General features: G+C 42.4%; 1 protein-coding gene and 1 non-coding gene across 2 annotated transcripts in view; one reads left to right on the top strand and one right to left on the bottom strand.

Moving 5' to 3' along the window:
• Nucleotides 1-23,230, bottom strand: part of LOC139304541 (partitioning defective 3 homolog) — a 309,773-nt gene that overhangs the window by 226,113 nt on the left and 60,430 nt on the right. The window lies entirely within an intron of this gene.
• On the top strand, nucleotides 20,667-20,738 carry trnaw-cca (transfer RNA tryptophan (anticodon CCA)). Its single transcript has one exon. It is a non-coding gene; the product is annotated as a tRNA-Trp (tRNA).

The raw sequence follows: 23,230 nt of genomic DNA, 5'->3' as shown, positions 1-23,230 counted from the left end.
CATTTTCTCAAGTGTCCATCAGTGCCCAGGCCAAGTTAGCCTACATATTTCTCACACTTACCAGGACCGTCAGCTGTGAAAACAAGTGACCTGCTGACCAACACAAGAAAACAACACAGCTTTTACGTTGATAGAGGAATAACTCACCATCTAGGTCTAAATCTGGTCATATAGGCTTCTTCTGTACCTCGCTGCATGGTCAGACATGGGTCAGGTTCCAAATAAAACAGATGGCAAGAGTTGCCTTTCTGCAGTTTCTCCTTGGCCCAACCTTGAGAAGCTGTGCTGGGCTGAGCAGAGCACTGATCTGGGCTGAGCTAGTTTGGAGGTTGCAGACTGGAGGGGGCAAATCTGACACCCGCAGCCTGGCAGAGCGCACACTAATTCAAGGAGGCTGAGGTAGATGAGGAGTTTTGAGGTGGATATCTTCAGACTGAATATAGTGCTGATTTTCAAAATCTCACCTGTTTCCAGAAACTATAAAAATTGCAATTGTTTCCAATGCAAAAGAACTCATTTGAGAATGTTGATGAATCAAGAAAAGAAAAACCCTGCTGCTATCATGATACTAGTAGTGACCTTCTTTATTTAAAGATTCATTTTAAACCTCAATCTTTATGCAAAAGTTAAATCTGACCATTGTAGAAAGCTTAAATGGCTAACTAAGTGTTGTTGTCTCTCAGTAATTTACAGCCTGATGAGGAGAGCCTAGAACAGATAAACTAAGACACTCGTTGTACTGTATGTACAGCATGTATGATTATCTGGTGTTATTGTTGTTGTTGTGTATTTTATGTTAGACGATGCAGATAAATTATCTCACTACACTGACATGTCTTTTCTTAAGATAAGCAATATTGACCAGGTGACCAAACCTGTCTTGTTTATAGTTTTTCTTTTAATATTTAGGAGCTGAGCTTGAAATACAGTTGTTCTCAGTGGCTGAGATTTTCAGGGAGGCTGGTGCGGGTGTGTTTGCTGGGGGTGTGTGAGGTGAGGGTGGGTTTGGGATGAGGTTGGGGCCTTGGCAGTGAGTAGTTAGCTCTCGGAGATTCGGCTCCACCTCCTAATCAACGCTTAATTGGCAGTGTTGACGACAAGTCCAGGCCGTAGGGCAGACCACAGCGACTGTTTACTGCGGCCTCCTCTCTGCAAATTAAAGCAGTGCACTAACCATCCCCAGACACAAATGCCTACAGTATGTATCTACCTGAGTGTCTACAGTATGTGAGTATGTACAGTACAGTATTGATGTTTGTGTACTTGCGTGTGTGAGTGCTTGGAGGGCTGTTTTGACCTGGGTTCATAACTGTCAACAACCGCTTTGCAGTTAGTGTTCTAATATTTTGGCAACACAGACCTGTCACAATTTATTGGTGGTGTTTTACTGTGTTTGTCAGTCAACAGCACAGATCAAAGACACCATAATTACAAGAAATTACCCAACTCATCCAAGTATCATCAGTAAGGTCATTGCAGATACTACCTGTCAAGACTTGGCCCTGAGTTTGAGACTTATCAAACAGTTGTGAGAGGAGCAGCCTGGAGGCAAAATTCATTCTGATACACAACACATAACTTGGCAGAACTCGCTGCATACAGAGAAAAACATCCAACTGTTTGTGCTCGCCCAGAACTCAGAGGGTTATACAAAACACCAAAGAGATTTTCAGCGGTGGGATGAAGAGGGAGATAAAGAGAGATAGACGGAGAGGTAAAATAAAGACCTGCACTTCACAGGATGGCAGAGAGCTGGGTGCTGGCTCGCACATGGTGGCATGAATGGAAATCAGCTGGTGGATCATGCTGTCAGCCGCTGTCAGAGGTGGAGAGGAGAGGCTCTGCTCCTCTCTCCAGTCCACAACCCGAGAATCAGCGCTCATATTCTCTACTCTTGTCTGTCCAAACTTCATCCTCCTCTATATCTCTCTCATGCAGTTTTCTTTTTAGTTTTTGCTTCCTTTAACTTTTGCTTTGTTGTCTCTGCCACACATACATTTATCTCTGTCTATGTCTCTTTTTCTTATTCAAAACTCAACCTTCACATTAATGTTAGCTTATCTCAATATCTCTTTGTACAATTCATGTATATCAATTGGCCAATCTCATGGGGGTTGACTTTTCTTTCAACTACCAGTCCTGGCAAAGTTCATCATCTGAATATGAAGCGATAAATGAGCTTCTCCTGTGAAGCCGTACAGTTCATTTGCAGTGCTATTAAACTGACATGGCTAAGGCAGCCAGTGGCTGACACAGAGTAAAGGACCGGGGTTAAGGGTGTGAGGAAGTGCTTATAGGTGTGAGAGAGGCTATTTTTAAAGAGTAGCTCAAAAAGTAGCATGAATGAAAAATGAAACAAAGACACATAAAGAGAGCTTGACGCAGAAAGAGAGATGTTCATTCTCACTCCATCTCTCCACAAGGCAGAGGCAAATGTTTCTGGCCAGAGCAACACTTGACTGCTCTGTACCACCACCATGCCAACACCAGCTGGAGATCCAGCTTCCCCTCTGCTGTACACAGCTGCAAATCCCCTCAGCCGTTCTCAAAGGCTCCTTTGGAAAGTGGAGCATGTGGCAAGAGCCAAAATGTCAGCTCTTCTAGCAGGTGGACAGCTGATCTGCGTAGAAAATAGGCCTTGGCAGGCTGGTAAGGCAGCAGTGTCTTGAGGTGCAACAAAAAGCCTCCCAAGAGCATAATCTCCCCCTTCAGAAGATGTGTAAGCTGCAGCTTTCAAGGAACAGAATCAGCAGATTTCTCGGCAGGAACACGGCAGCCTTTGACACCCAGTGACACAAGAAAGAGATTCCTGACGAATTCTAAGTGCATGTAAAACCTGTCCATACTTTGCTGAAGCTACAGAGAACATGACTTCTGGGAAAGAAATCTTTTAAACGACATGAAGGAAAAGCTGTTCCAGACACTGAAAAGGCCAAAGTTAGATTTTGCTCAGTTTTCTGTGCAGGTGTTTCAGACACTGAGCTCCTTGAGTACGCCCAATAAAATGTCTTTAGATTGAGGTTTGTCGGAGGAATCATTGAAGAGGCATTGAACTAGGTTGATCTTTAGTTGTGATTCACTCAAGTTTTGACACTGAGGTCTTTGTCAGAAAAGATTTTATTTCAGCTCCAGGTGTGGAGTCAATACTTGTAAAGCTGTGGACTATGCACAGGTCCAAGACTATAAGAGCATAGGATGATGTGCTATTTAGATCGGTAATCACTGCCCAGACGTTTCCCATAATACTGCCTTCTCACAGACATCTGACAACATCTCCATAATGTCACAGTCATCTAAAGCAGGCTATTTAAACTGCATTATTTTCCTGGCCTTGATAGTGGTCACAGTGGGATGCATGAGAGGAGTAAGAGATGGGCAATACAAGCAGATATAGCCAAATGTGGCCACATGTGAGCTTTCCATGAGCTGTGTGACCATGTTTCCACCCCTAACTCATGTTTTATGGAGAACTTTATGAATTAATTGTGTGCCTAGGGAAGACAGTGACTATGATGACCATGGATGAGTGAAGAGCTGATGGCACAAGGAGGAGGTTTTCCTTTACTTAGAGTGAGAGTGTGTGTGGGTGTGGTTACCATTTTGCAGAGTACAGACATCCAGCTGTCCTTGGAAAATCTGATAAGTAGCTCATTGTAATTCGGTGCTAGCTTTGAATGTGAAAAGGGATTAATAGGGCTAAATTCAGGTCATAGTTAAAACTCATTTTTGATGTAAAGAATTAATGATTAAGAGTAGAGACTAAAGGTATAGACTTATATATGGAAGTTCAAAGAAGATCATGGCGTCAGGCAAAACACAAGAACATGATAAGTGTGTGTGCATGTCTGTGTCTTTTCTCCAGGGCCACCAAATGGACACATAAGCCAGAACACCTCTAAACAAGGCATGACAGCACCCAGGCCACACCATGCTATTTATGGGCCACATGCACCGTCCTAATTCACCTTTCTCCTGTTTGTCTCCTGTTAGCAGTCCTTCAAACCAATTAACACCTAGACAACCATTCAGGACTGATTCCAAACGGCTGGATGCAATTAGAAGAAGGAAACATGGCCACTTATGGCAGGAAGGGGATTTAAGACACTGGGCTGGGAATTGAGTCTACTGTTGGTTCGCCTAATGATTGGGAGGTAGACAGTGGTTGCAGATAATTGTGAGTAAAAAATTGGTACTAAGGCAAATACAGAATAATTCCTTCCCCAAATTCAAACGTGGTGAAATCTTTGGCCGAAACTTTGAAATTAGGTGGATAAAGTTAAACTGAAATAGTTTTTAAAGAATAAAGACTGGAGTGTCGTGGTCCTGCATGCTGTTTTGTGATCATTTTGTCTTCACTTTAAGGGTCCCATGGGAAAAAACTGAAAAGGCGGCACTCCACTCTGATCTCCAAAGGCTCCGCCCCATCCAGATTATCGCTATGTGGGACTGGCGCCAGCGGTTTTGGCTTGGTTCAGGTTCCCAGCATTGCCCCCTTCAGCGAGGTTGTGTTAGGCGAACTTCACGGCACTCATTAGCGGCAAAACAAAGACAAACCGCTGCTGGTCTGAATCATGACCGCCGACCAAGATCTGAAAATGTGTCCTGGAAATATTACTGTAAGCCGCGCAGCACGACTGTTTGTGGAGGGCTTTGAAGACAAGGTGTATTTGCACATGTGTGGCAAAGGTTTTTACCTCAAAAGCATTGCCTTATTTGAAATGGGCTTCACAATTTGGTCAGCATACAACAGCTTCTATCCTTAGACCCTTCAGATAAAGACAAACTACCCCCAAAAAACACCCTTTGCTAGGGAAAAAAGTAACTGAAAAGCAACAGAGGAGGGATCCCTCTTCCAGCCATGGATGTATTAAATGAAACTATGAAAGGTGCTCAAGCTTTCAAGTTTTTGGGCCCATAGAGCATGCGCACTAGAGTCCTTCTCCAGCCAAGCCAGTTGAATGCATGTGCATCCAAGACTTCACACTGGCTGACTTCCTGTTGGCTCCAGGCACATATGAATGGGAAAAAAATAATTTAATCATACAGCTCTTACAGACTTTCCCAATGTTATTTTGGACCAGTGTGCATCACATGATGAACGCCGAAGTTGCGATACCCACCACACCAAAATCACTTCACAGCCCAGCTCCATTCCTGGGGCCTTGGTTCCAGCATGGACAGACATGCAATAGATGTTGTATGTACACTGATAACAACAGTAACATTACAATATAGAGAAACAGAATGACAAGATGGTCAGATACTACGATATAAGTTATATTTATATGTACAGGGCATAAACCTGTATCTAAAAACATTCATTAGTGTTTATAGAAACCCTTGATTCCATGTAAATGTCTGTATTCTCATTTCTTCCAACAAGGCGACATCAGACATTGAACTAGGCCAGCCTTTCCATTTCCCTCTGTGGCTTGTAAATTATTTATCCCAACCAGAGGCCCATACATACAGCTTAACTATATGATGGACTAATGAGGGCTATTGATCGAATAATTGATTGCTTTATGCATGGCCTAACTGACTGCCCACTGATCCATTTGGGCAGCTCATTACTTAATATGCATTATTCAGAGCTAACCACTAACCAGTGGAGACTGCAGTATCATCTGAGGAATGAATGTCAACAAGAATATAATAGCAGAGTCAGGGCCACATCAAAACCTCAATGACTCTTTCAGTGCAGTGAATAAACACACCACTGCAGAGTGGTAAGAGCAATGCAACGACTACCAGGTTTGATTTGTCATTTAATGACACAGGGCCAGTAAAGTCTTATATTTATCCAACCTGCTCTTACCCTATTTTCAAACTATAACCTTGACTGTAACTTCTCATATTAACCAGTTGTTTTAACCAGTTGCTTCATCCATCCTTGACTATGTTGGCCTTTTAATCCCATAAAGATTGACAGATCCAGCAACAAAGACCTTTGGTCTGCAGAACCTTCCCTTTTAAATAACAGACTACAGTATGTTTGGCTTGCATCCTAGAGAGGCATCAAATGATGTGCTCTTTAAGTTTTTCCCACAGATTTAGAGGTGAACCACAACACAACCGTCTCCTCTTCTCCTTGTCTGGTAACGAAACCCAAGAAAAACCCCTCTAGAGAGTGCTTTACAAGAAGTAAATTACTAAACGCCCACACACTGACTCTGACCTGTACTGGCTTTCTGGCTCAACTATGAGGGCTTGGGTTGCAACACAGCTGGCTGGCCCACAACTAGAACTTGGACGGTATCATTGTGCTCACTTAGCATCCTTCCTGCGAGTGATGGTTCAAGAAACACTGGCAAGGTAATAAAAATATTGCTCTTTTGCAGTAAATCGGTAATTACAGCACACTACAATGCAGTCTGCTGTCTGAATAACAAGCAGGGGGTTATGAACCGGTTACCTGGCCTATTTTTCCTATCCTTTTTCTATTTTCTGTAGTGCTATCAGGCATGCTTCCATTCCAGAGTAAACCATGTGCACTGACCATTTGACAGAGATGACAGGAGTGGGATGCCCTCCTGCCTTCCTTTTCAATAAAACAGCACTTTGAGGTCTCTCTGAGATCTTTTTCTAAGAAACATAGAAAGACAGGATGAGGAGGGAGGAACTGTAGGAGGGAGAAAAAGAGAAAATGTGACTGTAATGACATGCCGTGGAGAATAGAGGGGTCTCCAGAGGAAGCTGAAGCTGAAAGCATCCAAATCGACTTCCTGGAAAAGCAACAGCAGTGGTGCGTACTGTATGTGGAATGGGTCAACAGGGGCTAACTAGCCAGGGTCATCCTGGGGTCATCACAGTGTGGGCAGTTCAACTTTCACTTCTCAGCTTGGCCTTCATTTTCCATTAAAGCTAACTTGATTTTAGCTGTGTCTGACACCATGGCTCAGTGTAGATACTGATCCTTTTTTAGTCTACATTTCTTTACAGACAGTGCCAGTGTAAGGCAATAGCATGAGAGTGATGCTACAAGAGCTAATCTACTCAAATGAATATGTCCATATGCAGTGCAATGATATGAGGAGACAATATAGCAAGAGTCTCTTTTTTTGTTTTTGGGCCAACTATCATGACATGTAGGCAGATTGGGAAACAATGACAACTCAAATGCTTTGTCTCCAATAAATGAATGCGTGAACTACACGTCAAGTATGCTCACTTTTCTTACTCATAATTTAAGCCCTCAAAACTACTTATGTTCTGTCTCCCTATCAGTGCTTGGAGAGGACATTGCTCTGAGTAGTCAATTAAAACTTAACATCTCTGATTGACCATGCCCCACCAATAGCTGGATGCCTGGACCTCCTGCATGTGGGGACAAACTCACACAACATTGCTGGGGTCATGGGAATGTGTTTGCTTGGCCTTTAGGTGATTCCACTGGGACAAAGTCAAATGTTCCTGTTCACTGGCAATTTGCATTCTTTCTTCTAAATGAAGAGAAGCAGAATGTGGTCCAGGTTTCTGATCTATTTACAGCTCTAATTTGGCCCACGTGTTTCATATAAACATTTGGTCATTGATAATAGAATAGTTATTGTCCAACAAAACGGCATCAGTAGAAATAGCATCAAATGAAGCATAGTCGAACCGAGCTCCTGCTATTCAGGTCCCTTCCCCATTGTCCCAGGTTCAATGCTGGTTTCCTGCCAGTCCCTTACCATTTCAGCCGACAGACATGGAAACAGACACACGGGACACTCACAACAAGCACCTGGAAACATTCCCCAGTACCAGCGTCATTAATGAGCCAGGTTATCCGCAGTCCTCCAGTGTCGGCTTGGACGCCAGGTCAGGTTTGCCACTAATGGGGCTCTGTGAGTGCCAGGGTACCAGAGCTGTGAATCCCCCAGAGAGGCATCAGTCTGAAGGGCCCAAGACTCTAATTGGGGGAGCCCATGTACATAAATGACAGATTATGACCTATAAATGAGAATTTATGTGACCATTAGACGTGCCGGGTGATCCCAGCAGAGATGGAGAAGGCGCTCATTAGCTATGCATTCAGAATGCCAGGCTCTGCCTAATTAGCCTGATGATATGCAGGCCACAGACATTTTCTTGTTTTCCACCCTCAAACATTTCAGGCTTGTTATTTTGGTGCTCTTGCAAGCGCCATTAGAAGGTGATCTGATTTTGTTGTGTTTCAACTGCATTCATGTGGTAAAAGAGCAAAAACAAGGCATGTATAGCAGCTAGGAATCCATGCAAGGTGAGAAAACCGTTGCCAGTTATTGTAGTGTGATAGCAATCCAACTTCAACAGCTTTATGAGACAAGCCTCCCTTGTCACCCTGAGAGTGGATGAAGGGAATATTTACCCAATATTAAAGAAGCTTTGATTTGATATATCCTCAGGGAAGGGATATGTCTCGGAAAACGTCAAAATCAATGCGCTTGTCCGAAGGTCTTCAGTTGAGCGGTAATATCTGGGAGATTGATCAGTGTGATTAGGGATTTGACAGCAGGCTCAAATATTTGCACATGAAGTGGCAGTATTAGTGCTCTAATATTGAGTGGTGGTGGTGGTGGTGGTGGTGGTAGGAAGGGGATGTCATGGAAGGAGGAGGTGAAGACAGCCTGGAGAGAGAGGATGATGAAGACAGAGCGATGGGGAAACTGTGTGATTGCTTAGTACATGTTTTTCAAACCAAATAATTAATGCTTATCCATATATTGGTAATTATATACTATTGTGCTTACAAGCATATATCATTGCATTATAAATAATGCCACTATGATGTGTGACATAAATTGTTTGTTTTTAATGAATTGCAATGCAATATTGTTTGTGATCAGCAGTCATGCCAGTAAAGTTAATGGAATGAGCACAATTGAATTGTAGAGATGTAGCTTGTGCTCACTGAGTCGTGCTAAGGCAGGCTAACACAGGGAGATTCAGGGTGACAGTGTGTTTGTTTGTGTGAGAGACAGAGAGAGAAAGACAGAGGAGAGTATGTTTGATAACCCCCCTTCTCTTTGCCCCCCCCAACCTGTACCCCTTCATCTCTATTGGTTCTGCCTGTTTTGATCAGCTCGCTGAAGGGTTGTGGGCTCTCCAAACAAAGCATCACACACTTTACTCAATTAACTGGTGGTGGCAGACAAAAGGTGCAGCAAAGGTGGGGGGTTTTGAAAAACAGTGTTTTAGAGAAAAGAGCTTCCATCCGCTCTTTTACTCTCCCTTTGTCCTTTGACCTTGTTTCCTTTGTGGCAGGCTACAGTGATCGAAAGCATAAAAATGTGGTTTACCCAATGGGTAAAATTACTCCACATGAAAAATTAACCCAAAGAAGCACCGAAGAGCCGATCTTCTAAATCACATTCAACAACTACAGACATGAAAATAAACTTTCACATGTGGATCTAAGAAGGAAATGTATCCAAGCAAGCAACTTGGATACTAACATACTAGTCAAATATGAGTGATAGGAAAACCAGTGTATGGGCAACAAGAGAGAGACAAGGCTAAAGAACACGTTAAGAGGAAGTGATGTTTTATGACATTATGAATCTAATTTCAATGCACACCAAAGGAGCGTTTTTAATGCCAGGTGTAAATGTAATCCAGCAAACTCAGATCTACACAGGAGCAATGTAACAGTTATAATGCCAGGTGTACAGGGAGTCTTTCTTCATCTCCACTGCTCTCTCTTTCTCTCTGCCTCCTCGTGTTTCTCTCTCTCTTCAACTAACAATGCCGGAGTGTTATTTCTCTTTGAGGAGGCTGCTTGAGTTCCCAACAGGCATGAGGGCGGCGGGGTGGAGATGGAAGCGGTGACCGTGCGAGACGGCGACATCGGGCTGGGCGAGCCTATTAGTGCACTTCACAGCTGGCCCTCTCTCTTTCTCTCTCTCTCTCTCTCTCACACACACACACACACACAAACACACACACACACACACACACACACACACACACACACAATGGTCTTCAAGAGAGCCATTGAAGGCTGCTATAGTTTGAAAGAGAAGAGGAAAAGAAAGATGGCGCTGGTCGTCCTCTGAGCTCCCATTAAAAGTGTCTTAAAAGCTGCCAGAGAGGCTGGATGAGGGGTGAGAGACTGCATCCATCAATTAGAGGAAAATGACATGGAGGAAGAGGTGTGGAGAAAGAGACTGTGTATGTGTGCGTACTAGAGCTGGATCAGCAATGTGAACCAATGCAGGGTATGCCCAAACTGGCCAAAAGAGAAAGAATTAAATAGAGGGAACCAAAAAGTTAATAAGATGCATTGTTACTGTAGTTCTGACCGGCCGAGAAAAGGTCTCATTTAGTCTCATTTCAGTATTTTTACATTCATATTGAGTTTGTTTCATTACAGCTGACAGCCCAGAACCAATGTTAGCAACTGTTTAAAAAGGTCAAAGAGTAAAAGAGTAAAAATCTGAAACATAAAAAACAGAGACTGTGACAAAGTTGAAACAAAGACAAAGATGATTTTATCAGGTTACATTAAGCTAAGCAAAAGTGGCTCCTTTTTGTTTTATTGTAGTCTCCAAGGTGCTGTTCTAATTTAGACTGAAAAGTGCTACAGTTTTCACCCTGCTGGCAGGTACCTGAGGTGCCAAATATGAAATACTTTGAATAGATTACAGTAGTCTTTTCTTCATTCTTTTCACAGGTATGATCATACCTTTCACTGTTTCTTGCATATCATTAGAGCACATCAATGACACTGGGGAGACATATGTCATATTATTTTATAAGAAGAGCGTGAGGTTGTAAAACAAGATGTTTAACTGGCTTGCTAGTGCTGTAGTTAAGTCTGAAGTAATTTAGTCTCATAAAAATCTTAAAACTCCTTCAATCTTTTTGTGTTGAATCTATCAGAGAATGCAGCCTGATTGGTTTAAACCATTTACTTGACTTGAATTGTCTTGAAATAAGGAACATTAAATTCAGTAACTCTACCGGTGTCCGTACTTTAAACGAGTAGTCTTCATTTAGGGATTGCAGTGTTTCAAAAATGCCACCAAGATGAACAGTAATTGAATCAATTAGAAAAGTTTCCTATCGGATTTATTTTAATTTTTGAGTCATATTTTCTCTAATGTTGTGTACATTGCTTTTAACTGGATTGCACATGTGCCACAATTTACAAGTGCCATGTAAATAAACAATTAAGGAGTGATTGACTGGATATATTTAACTATGTGTTGAGTCTGGATTCTTGCTTGTAAGTAAAGATGCATGTCAGTATATAAAATCTATAACTATAAACTATTTTCTTTTGGCTAAACTGGCTTTTTTTCTAAAGGATAGTGTTTTATATATTGTTTTTGTCACATCACAGCAAGTTACGTATAGAAATACAATTAGGATTAAGTGATTTATAATATTATAGTAAAGTATGTTATATGCCATCACAAAAGGCATTAGGCATTTGCAGTAACTTTGTGTCAAGGCTTTATACTGACTGATGAAATTCAGCCACTACATAAATTTTACCCACCAGACAGATCATGTTGTGTAGACGTGGGCAGTGGTGTTGATGACACTTGTCTGATATTACTGGATTTTGATGCCTCTAAGCTCCTCAAGCTGTGTCAAAGGGCTATACAGCTGCTAATGTGGCCACTGACTGCTGGCCAACAGCAGAATCTCCAGCAGCTTGTGTGAGGTCCACTTAGCATACAAACTGATGTTGGAAAACAGCCTGTTATGCTAAATAGATTCCCAGTAAATGTGTCCTCTGGTAAATAACTAGAATGTTTGGATTATTTCCTTTTAACTTAAACATCTTACTTATAGCAGTTGACCATCAATAGATCATTATTATTTCAATACTAAGGTATTAGTGTGATTACTATCAACAAATGAGACTATTATTGAGAAGACTGGCTTCTGAACATGTTGTGAACCAACATGTCGGACTGGAAATCTGCATAACAGGAAGAACACACAGCTCTTTCAAAGTAAAGGTAGCTGGAAACGTCAGATGATAGAAGTAATAGAGAGCATGTGGAAGAATCAATTCTATAACAACATCACAATATGCTTTTTCACAGGAGGCATTTTGAGATGTCACAGTAGGAAAAGCACAGGTGTAAATAATAACACTAATCATCACTGAATTCCTTTTATTTGTTTCGGTTTCAACAACACCTGAATATAACAGAGCCATTGTTAATGTTATTAGTAACATCTGTGCTTTTCCTACTGTGACAAGTCAAAATGTCTGCTGAGAAAAAGGTCTTTATATGACTAGCATGAAATCTCAATCATAGTCTCATTGGTTTATCCAACACAACGAATTGGCAGTGACACAATATTGATGTTAAAGATACTACAACCATGGATCTGTAATTCTGAAAACATACCAGAAAAGAATGTAAATGTGTGTTACCCTGTTAGCTACTGTCTTTGAACCTGCACCCAAAGTCACTGTCAAATAAGGAGCTATTCATAGATTGACTGACTTCTGTCCTACTTGTCTTCCATCAATCAAGCAGGTTGCTATTTAGAGACCTCGTGCACATTCAACTTCAGATCAACTTAATTTGCACATGTGTGAGGAAGCACCAACTCCCCCACTAACTATTTCCTAAGCCCCCTTTTTTAATAAGAAAGGTGGACAGAATTCTCACACACAATTTTCTTTGTTTTCTTTATTTGGTTTGTGGTTTCGGCATTGGTTTGGAGGTGCATACAGTTGTACTCAGTATTGGAGTCTTTCGGTGTAAGTATTTCTTAAGAATATATTCGAAGCATGCTGTAATCAAAGCCATAACCTGTCAGAGGCCATCTCGTGCTGGTGCTTAAAGAGGAAGCACACCTCAACTATGAGTGGGTGGGTTCTCAGATTTGATTGGTCAAAGGATGTGTGATGCAAATGAAATGAATTAAGATGAATACTGTATGGTGTTCAAATGATTTGCTTGCTTTGAATGTGTGGCATTTATGATTACATATTGGGGAGTGAACTGAGGCTTTGTTGGTGTGAGCAAGCTGTCAACTTGTCAACTCTTCATTCTACAGTGCTGACCTGATAGGCCAGTTTGAAGTGGCAGGACGGGCCCTCATGCTATATATGTGAATGCAATGAGAGAGAGAATGGACAGGTTAAGGAAGAGCAGCACCAGAACTGTTTGAGCTGTGTAATGAGTACAAAGTGTTCTTGCTAAATCTTTCTTTTGTTTCATTTTTTGTTTTTTTTTGCAGAGTCTACCTAAAGTCTACCTAATTTTTCAGCATAACTCCCTGCCAGTGTGATGTTTTTGTCTCACCATGTTTCCTGCACTTCACCTTGTAACAATATAGAAAAAGTGAAACGGTCTAAACCTCTCAGAAGATTTTCTGATGTCTTTATAGAAAAATATGATTTAATTCTGATGAAATGACCTGTTGGAATGAGGATTTCAAAGAATAAGGTGCAGAAGACAGACAAAGACTGAAGATTGGAGGAAAGAATCAATGTGTGTGTGTGCCACTTGCATATGTACATACAATATGTATAGTGCACATCTGTATGCATATACATGTCTGTGTATATGCTAAACACACACAATGCATGCACGAATGCAATTATGCATAGACTATATGTGAATATCATACATATATGTATGGATATGTATGTATGTTTGTCAACCTGAGTCTCCTGCCTCTCACATGAGCCTTTTTCTCTTCATGGCATCCTATTAGACAAGGCCTGCTTCCATCTGGATCTAGCACTGACAGCCCATTCATCAACACCGCTGTCTCATACCGAGCACACACAAGCACGTGCGGGGACCTTTATTGTTGAGCGGGACGAACAAACATCCCATAGTAATAAAACAGGCACCACCAGGAGGAAAGGGATGAAATAGCATCTCCACAGCGAGAGCCAGAGAGGAGGGAAAGAGGAAAGAGAGGAGGGAGAGGAAAGGGGGGAAGAGTTTGATCAAGGAGGCGGGGGGAGGGGGCTGCCCTCTCTATGTTCATGACCAGCTGGCTCTTGGTTTGAACATACTGATGAAAGAGGCTTCTGAGTGTAAGGAGCATGAAATAACTTACCTGGTGGATCACAGACACACACACACACATGGCAGGCAGCAGCAGCAAGGCACCGGGAGGAAAGACAAAGAGAGAGGGACGGGTTAATATCCTATCACAACCCATGTGAGGTTTGAGAGTGTCAGGCAAACACAATACAGGCTGAATAAAAATCGAGGTTATGTGAAAAGGGATTCACCCAGTGAGGAAGTGGTAAATAAAAACTCAGCAACTCAAACAAATCCCATCATACTACCAGACAAAAACAAAATGCTGTATTTATTTTCCCTGTTCAGATACAAGTTCAGTCACTGTGATGTCACTAAGTTGTATACTTTATGGAGTATTGTGTTATTTCTGTTTGTGCCAACCTAGAAAGTTTTAATGAGTTTACCCCCTAATGTATCCCAGGATGCACCTGTGTATGGACCAGGCCTAGACATAGTACATCAGAAATCAATTTTCAATCTTGACTGACTCTTGATCTTCAATATCTCATACAAGAGAGAGCAGAAAGAGCACATAGAGCAGTATTTATCACACACACACACACACACACACACACACACACACAAATCATCAGCAATACTATTGGCAGCAAAGCCATGAGAGGCTGATGGAGTGGTTGTCTTGGAAACAGAGACTGGCATGGGTTATTATGAAGGAAGAAATGAAGGGTGAAGGCCACAATGCAAAGCTCTGCAGTGAAACAGTGGTGTGTGTGTGTGTATGTGTGTGTGTGTGTGTGTGTGTGTGTTGTTTTGGGGGGGGGGGGGATTATAGAGGTTCACCTGTAGATAAAGTTCCATTCTCTCACTACCTGCACTATCAATAATTCACATAAGACAAATGAATCAATAATTCAAGTTAATATACAGACCTACAGCTGAGGCTATGGTGTTTTCTAAAGGCATGTATGATGCCTCTTAATATGCAATCGGTAGAAAAACAGACTGAGAAAGAGAAGAATTAAATAAATAAGGAGGGACTGTAACAAGCACAGACAGAGTGACAGACTGACATCTGCCCACATCCCCCCGTTTCCCCTTTCTCCCCATTTTTCCTCGAGCCGTCTGCCTGTGGGTTCGCAGCCCTGTGGTGATTGTTGTTGACCTCCTTTCTATCCCCTCTTTCCTCCAGCCTTCCCTCCTTTTGCAGAGAGAAGAAAACAAGTATCCAGGCAACCCAGCATTGCTTACTGGGAGAGGAGAGGAGAGGAGAGGAGAGGAGAGGAGTAAAAGCCACACTGTGATGGAATTGACAATACAGATGAGACCCAGAGTAAGAGGGATTGAATGAGAGAAAAAGTAAGAGAGGAAGATAGTAAGTGAGATATGTACGGTAGTGAGGACGACAAGAGAGAAAAAAGAGACAGATAAGTATCAAATGAATACCTCAAGACACTGGTGAACAGTCAGAGTATAATGGGGCTAGCAGTGGCATCTATAGTATTCAAAAATAAAATTGTGACAGACAGAAAAAGCCCGATGGGTAGGGAGAGAATAGTACAAGAAGGAAATGAAAAAAGGACCAGATAATGGAGAAAATCAGCAAAAGCACTTTACCTAAATATTGCCAAACCTTTCCTTTTATGGATGAGTCTAGTTTATATATATATGTAATGTATGTCGTGTCTCAACATAAACTCACTGCATTGACTGAGCCATCTACTCTTTGAATTGTTTGACTGCAGAGTGTTTTTGAATCAATAAATAATACCACAATATCTTGCAGTTTTCAAGAAGAAACAACCCGACAAGATGGAAGAAAGAGTACATTTAATATCTCTCTGCAATAAACATCATTTTACGACAATTCATTGGGTTTTATGGATATTGCTGTTTTCCTGAGTTTAATCCCAGATCTGTACCCATGAAGAGCTGAATCTGAACTTGGTTTTAAAAGCAGCCACAGTGAAAAGAAGGGTTTGTGCAGCAACATCCTGCTGAGAACCGCCTCTTTCTCAATATTAACTCACTGTGCATTTCAGATGTAGAACCAGTAGTAAACATTTGAAAAAAATACATGGCAAATTGGAAATTATGTTAATGTGAGTGTGTCTTGAGGCATTTGCAGGGTGTTTGCATGAGGGCAAGCTGCGCGATAGATAAGGTTCCAGAAAAGAGGGTTTTCCTCGGCTCTCCAAACCCCTCAAGACACACAGAGAGATGGCAGAGGAGGAGGAGGAGGACGAGGGAGGGAGCAGACATAAACACATTGTTGTTGTTGCGAGTGTTTACTTTCATCTGCTTTTTTTTTATTCAGCCAAGAAAATAAAGTTTCATTTATTCTTTTTCAGTCATAATGGTGAAAGTGAGGATCCCAGCACGCCAAATAAAGTTCGCTGACGATGTGCAGCCCTTTCTGGGATATAATCAGACAGACAGACAATAAGAAAGTGAGCTAATAAAAAAAAAACATATTCAGCCTGCTGACAATTTGATTTGCAAAGAAATCCGTTTTGCAGTTTTCTGCATGAGATCACGTCGCGGGGCTCAGTGCATGCCAACACACACACACACACACACACACAAACACACACAAAGTGGCCTTTATGACTGGATGATGACATTTGATAGGGTAGCTCATTGCCAAACCCACCGTAATCCATGACATGTACAACCACTGTGAAATGGGATGAATGGGGTGTTGTGGCACACTGTAGCATTCAGGGTAACTGGGTTTGGTATTTATAATGGAGGAGCTGGGAGAGACAGCTGACCTACTCCACACCTGGATCTGTAGGGATGACAGCCCTCTCCAAACAGGGGCAGTTTGAGTTTGCCAGACCATTGTTTTTAGAACTGTTTGAGAAAATGACACAAATCACGTGCATGTCCGGATTCAATCTGCAATCACACTGAGCAATCAGTAGAGAGCCGCGTTAAAGCCCTGTGGGGAGCAATCTGGGCCATTTCCAAGCAGCATCTCCCACCGCCACGTAAAAAAAAAAAAGAAAAAAGCTTTCCGCAGAGGAGCTGAGCTCATTTTGAACACATAATTGTCCTCCTCTTCCCCTACAGCCTCATTACAGTACAATCTGATTACAGGGTGGAAAACAAAAGGAAGAGGATGAAAAATACTTTCCACCATCAGTGAGGTGGATGCAGGTCTGTCTGTATCTCTGTCAACTCTAGGCCCGACCCGACCCTCCCTGCTCAACATGGGTTTGACTTTGAGTACGCCGGGAAAAGCACAACTCTATAAAAACACAGTTTGTGTTCATTCCAGGTGAAATTGCATGTCACATCCGTTTGGGTTTCACAACGAAAAAGCATAAATTCTCATCCCCGGTGTCAAAGCAGCCGGAGCCGGAGCAGAGAAGTGGTGGGAACCTCACAGGGCCTAACGCGGCTGTGACTGAAGTCAGCCCATTTTCTGTGTATGACAGCAGCAGAATGAGACTGTTTCGGCTCAGTTACCGCGCAGACGCCGGGTCCCCTGCTCCCAATGAGCAGATTTCATTGGCCTCTATTACTGGGTCAGGCTGCATGTAGCGGTGGCTGTGTGTGTTTGACTAGGCAATAAGCCCAGTGTCACTGTCACTTTCATCAGCAGAAACTCTCCCTCTCTCACTCTGTCTCTTGTCTTTTTCTTTGTCTCTCTTTTCCTCAAGGACAGCCTCGGAAAAACCATCCTATCCTCCAGGAGAGAGGAGGATGGGAAGAACCAGACTGCACAGGGGGCTAAACAAACTTACAACTTTCTTTCACTCTTCAAAATATGAAAACCACAAGTTTGTATTACTTGATTAAAATGCATTAGTATCAAATTAATACTAAGTGATTCAACTGCTACTTTATGAGGATGTTTGCAAAGTATTACCTGATAGACGCAATGCATGTACATTCCTATGACAGTAGCATGCCAAAGGTATGTTCACAAGTTGTATTGCAACATTTTATTGCGTTATTATTATTATTATAAATATGAAAGATATAAGGAATTTTAGAGGCAATAATTTCTGCTGGCATTGCTGACATGTAGAACACAAGTTCTATCTATTTATCTTCAGCTCTTCTTGGCTGCATTCCTGTGTGGACACACACCGGCCCACATCACATGTGACACCAGGAGAAACAGGCAATGTGGTTATTACAGGACAAATATAGTGTATGGAAAATACTTCAAATATTAATGAATTACCTGATTTTCGATGTGAGTGATAGGAAAAGTAAGCAGATTTAAACATTTTATCTTAAGCACAAAAAACATAACATTCTTCCTCAACCAACGTGAGCCTTGCATCCCAAAACTTGCGTACCAAATTCGGAAGCCCTAACCACACATACATCAGAGTGTCAGGTATGTTACCAGCGACCCAAAATGGCATACTAATGAGCCAACTGGACAACGTTCGCCAGTCACTAACACAGTGGGCCATTGTGGAGCGGTACTCAAGATGGCTTGTATGCCACTGACTCTATCTGACTCATAAACAGTAAGAACTCCAGTCCAGCCACCAGTACGCTTCTGTTCTAAGTATGCTACTAAAACTAAAATAAACTCTACTCCTCCTGAAAGAGACATTCTGTGATTGTCTTTAAGCAACAGCTTGGAGTCTTCAGATGTCTAACTCTGGCTCTACCTGAGCTGTGTGAGAGTCCGACAGACACCAGAGGACAAACAGTGCAGCGTTGGGTTAACGACTGAGGGGTGAAAGGTTGCAAGTTCACCTCTCATACTGCAGTGTGTGAGAGAGATTGAAAAGAGAGTCTTTTGCTGCAAGTGCGTGCATGTGCACCCATATGGCTGTGTGTATTACATGTATGTGCATGGGTGCATGTTTATGAGCAGACGAGTGCAGAGCTAATGTGGAGACTGTGCACATCATCGCATCCAGGAGGGATTTCATTTAAATGAGCGGAGCAGTGTAGGAGTACTATGCACTCTCCAGGGACAAACAGTCACTGGAGTAAATCCATTACACAGACCGGCACAACATGGATTCACAGACACACAAACACACAAACACTCATTTACACATAGCACCGGTCTAAACACTATAAACAAAGTTGTTTATCCAGCCAGAAAATGGAGAGTGAATTCAGTTGATCTCCAGATTTAATATAATAAACCCATCTTACAAGCCTAAATAGCTATAACTAAATAACTAAATCATTACTAATGAACTGGCCAATCAAAACTTACTGTAATCTCAAAATACAAGCTGTCTAGAGTCCAAAGATCTCCAACATTAGATCTTATTCCTCTCACCTTGACAGGAAACCTGAGTTGTAAAGTTTTCAAACAGTCTCGCTGCCATTTGGAGCTCTCAATGTGCAAAGCTGTTGGTTTAGGGTGTCACCCAAGTGCCATCTGCAATAAGAATGCATCCAGGCAGACTGTCGGTCTAATAAAGCCAGTTATTGCTTCCCTGCTCTCTAAATATGACAAGCAACGCTGAGAAGCTCAACCTTTTCATTGTGCAAAATGTGCCACTTAAACAAACGAGCTGCAGTAATATTTCAAGTGCTTTTCTTATTCCATTCCATCCCCTCTGATCATCAGTCCTTGTCCGGCTCCATTAGAGCTGTTTCATATCGGAGAATAACAATATCTCAGTCACTGTGTGGCTCACCGCGCCACCATTGAGCTAATCAATCTACGGCTCGTCTCTCCATAGGCGGACTGATCGGCTGGCATTATTCTCCAGTCAATTACCTCCAGGGAGAGAGGCGGGAGGAAGAATGACAATGGACGCTGATGAATGCCAGTCAGGGTTCAATTTAGCCAGCCGGGGCGCCCTCCCTAAGCTGGCAGTAAAACAATTGGGTCGTCTAATAGGTATTTATATGAGCTCCCCTCCAGCGACCAGCTATTTGTTATAGAGAGAGGTTACTGCTGGAATGGACTGTTTACCTATAATGTGGTAGTTTGCATAAGGACATAGTGGAAGGCCACAGTGTGTATGATGGATGCTTGTGCATGCATGTGTGTTTATGCACATGTGAATGCATCTGTATCCCTAATCATTTTAAAATGATGTACTCATCTGCTGCGTTTAAGCAATATCAAGAGCCTACAGTAGCAATCAAATGACTATCAATAGCTGTGGCTTGAATCTGAACTGCCTCATTTAAACTCTCAGTACACACACAAGTAGGTAGTAATAGTTAAACAGCTGGTGAAGGTATTTAACACGTCATTATGCTCTGTGTGCGTGTGCAGCAGTGAAAAATCAGCCCAAAATGGAAGTTGACACATGTAAGGGTTTAGGGGACGGCAGGCCGCAGACATGCTCCACTGTCCGACAGGATGATGAGAAAAACACTGCAGCACTCATACAAGATGAAAAGAGAACTGGGGAAGGAGTGAAAGCAAAGGAAAGAGAGCAAAGGGTATGATCGGGAGAAACAGACTCCAATCATAGTTGCAGGCCCAAACCAACAGATTTTAGTGGGCGATGGAAGATTAGGCCATACTGAAGAGGGGGAACACAGGGAGAGGAAGGAAAAGTGAAAGAAGCTTACATTCAAGTACAGCAAGGCTGTATGTGGGAAATGGTGAAGAGCCTCATGCATTAGTTGGCTCTTCTTTGAGCTGAGGTAGATTATTTCAGCCAACAGAGCACCTATCAAGGTACCATGAAATACTTTTTTGACTTTTTTTGTATCTATTCACAACTGCTGCTATTCCCATGCGAACAAGATTAGTTAGTGAGACACTCTCCATAGGACCTTGTGGCGCAACGGTAGCGCGTCTGACTCCAGACCAGAAGGTTGCGTGTTCAAATCACGTCAGGGTCAAAGCTTTTCATGTGCAGCACGTACCTCTGTTGAAAAAGCTCTGCAGTTGTATTTGCACTAAAACACAGCAAAAGAGCTTCCACAGACAGCTGTCTCGCGCGAAGTAAAGCAAACATTAAAAGCCACTTAGCCAAAGAAATGTTTCACTTAAGAAATTTGAGCAGCTTTGCCTTTCAGAGTTAAATCCATCCATCCATTCTGTCCATCGCTCTTGAGTAAAATAATACACCGTCATGGTTCACTGAAATCATTTCCTATGAAAGAACAGATGTCTGTTTCTGTCGGTGACACAAGACTCTTTTGTGTGTCTTAACATGCTAATCACTTCCACAGTCATACCTACCTGGCACTAAGGTGTCTACTGTCCTGTAATCCTAATAACAGACGGCCACAACTGTCTAGAGCAGCCCAATTCCATCATACAAATTACTGCTTTAGGCAATGTCCTACACATAGGCGGGTTATTCAGTTACAACACCTAACCTCTAAAATCCTTTTAGTATGCACATGGCTTCCTCTGAACATTTCTAAGGAGGCTTTGAGAGGCAGGTTTCACGGCCCTAAGCTGGGTTCATATTCCCGCCGTTAATTGGGCCTGACGAGATATACGTGCCTGATCTGCCTTTTTTTTCTCTCCTTCTCCACACTAATTGTGCAGCTAGTTGTATTTTTCATCTCTTTCTTTTCCCATGAAGCACATCTTTCTGGATAACAAATCTCTACATACACAAAGAACCAGACTTCATGGCAACATAAGAGTTGTCCTCTTAGTACGTCCTCCTTTGTCTCCCGTCACGCTTACATTTCCTCTCCCCCGACTCCCCAGCAGCCACCTTCCCTGGCCCTGGGGTGATCACGTCCAGCATGTTAACCATTTGACCCCCTGACCCACTAAAGCACTTCCTGTGGGCCGCTACAAGCAAATTTGGTTAAAACATGTGTGAGGAAATACGAGGAAGTTAGCTGAACAGCCTGTTTTGTCTTCTTATGGCTTGGCTTTATACACAGGACTCTGTGTGTGTGTGTGTGTGTCTGGCAGTAAAAAAAACATTACTAGAGTGTGGATAGAGCTCATTCACACACCTGGGCCCCATTCAGTGCTGCCCTGGCAAACACCCGTGACGTGCCCTGAACAGAGCGGCATCATGGGAAGTCTAAATTAAGCATAGGGCTTTGACACGGTCAGGGCACACTGTCGAATACTTGATGTGTTTGGAGGAGCGAGACACAGAGACAGACAGAACACACAGATGAGCTCTGCAAACCCAAAAGGACGAAATTAAAACAGGAACCGAACGAATAAAAACACCAGAGCCCTGTAATTAAACTTACTTAAATAATTAAACTTCTGCAACACTGGTGTTTGATTGACTTGAACATGAAACACCCACAGTGCTTTCAGCTATTAAAAGCAGCACTGATGTTGGTCAGTAAAAGCAAAGTGAGGCCATTACGAAGCCATAATACAATGCGAGGAAATGAAACGAATACCAAGTCCACTGTAATACTGCAAAGCCGTTCCCAAATGTGTTATTCCAACATGTTACAAATTAATTCAATAAATCACAGAAAACTAATGAGAGAGTAAGAAAAGCATATTTCATGACACGTCCAAATAGTTCTTAGTCTGTGGAATAACAGGAGAGAGGGGAGGGAAAGCCGTTCCCAGAACTGAAAACTCCCTGGATCTGGGATACGGGGCGTTGATATTTTCTTAAGTAGGCCTCGGGGATAGCTTTTGAAACCATGCTTGATGTAGGATTTTATTTGGCTTGGAATAAAAGCCCTCCCTAGGGTGCTCCTCCTCCTATAGGCTGGTTAACCCTGCCTGACACACTCACACACTTAAACATGCACACAGACAAAACGTTAAGTAGGTTATGATTCATTTTCTTTGCCGTCGTCTGCCCATAAAACAAAGTCAATTGGAGAGAATGGGGGCTTTCCTCCACTCCTTTTTAGGCTGCACACTAAATCATTCATGGCTATTAAACAGTACATGTGTGTGTTTAAAATGTGACGCTCAAAAGCGAAAGCACACACACAGATGTAGACACACACGGTCTGTGCTTTCACATAATGCCATTCAAACTATAACCTGACATTTCCTCTGTATTGTTGCTTTTTCAATGGAACTGTAAATAGCTGGGAGCACAATGAGTGCACGGCGACCGCACGGTTAATGAATTCAATTAGTCAACGTCGGGCCGATTAAGAGGTCTGAAAAGGAGCATTGTCACGTCGTAGATAGGAGAGGAGTGTGTGTGTGTGTGTGTGTTTATGTGTGTGTTTACTGTATGTGTTAGAGTCAGAATCAATGGGTCTATCAGTCAGCCGGGCCAGGCCTCGCACTCCGGGCCCCTCGCTCCATTCATCACAGAGGACCAACGGATGGCCAGCCGGGGAATATACATGTGAGTTTGTGTTTCATTTTGTAGCTGTGTATTTTTCTTTGGTACTGTGTGTGTGTGTTTGCATACCAGCAGCTCATT

Source organism: Enoplosus armatus, chromosome 21 (genome assembly GCF_043641665.1).
Source record: "Enoplosus armatus isolate fEnoArm2 chromosome 21, fEnoArm2.hap1, whole genome shotgun sequence".
Classification (NCBI taxonomy): Eukaryota; Metazoa; Chordata; class Actinopteri; order Centrarchiformes; family Enoplosidae; genus Enoplosus; species Enoplosus armatus.
The sequence above is the reverse complement of the archived record's forward strand: the minus strand, read 5'-3'. Positions and strand labels throughout refer to the sequence as shown.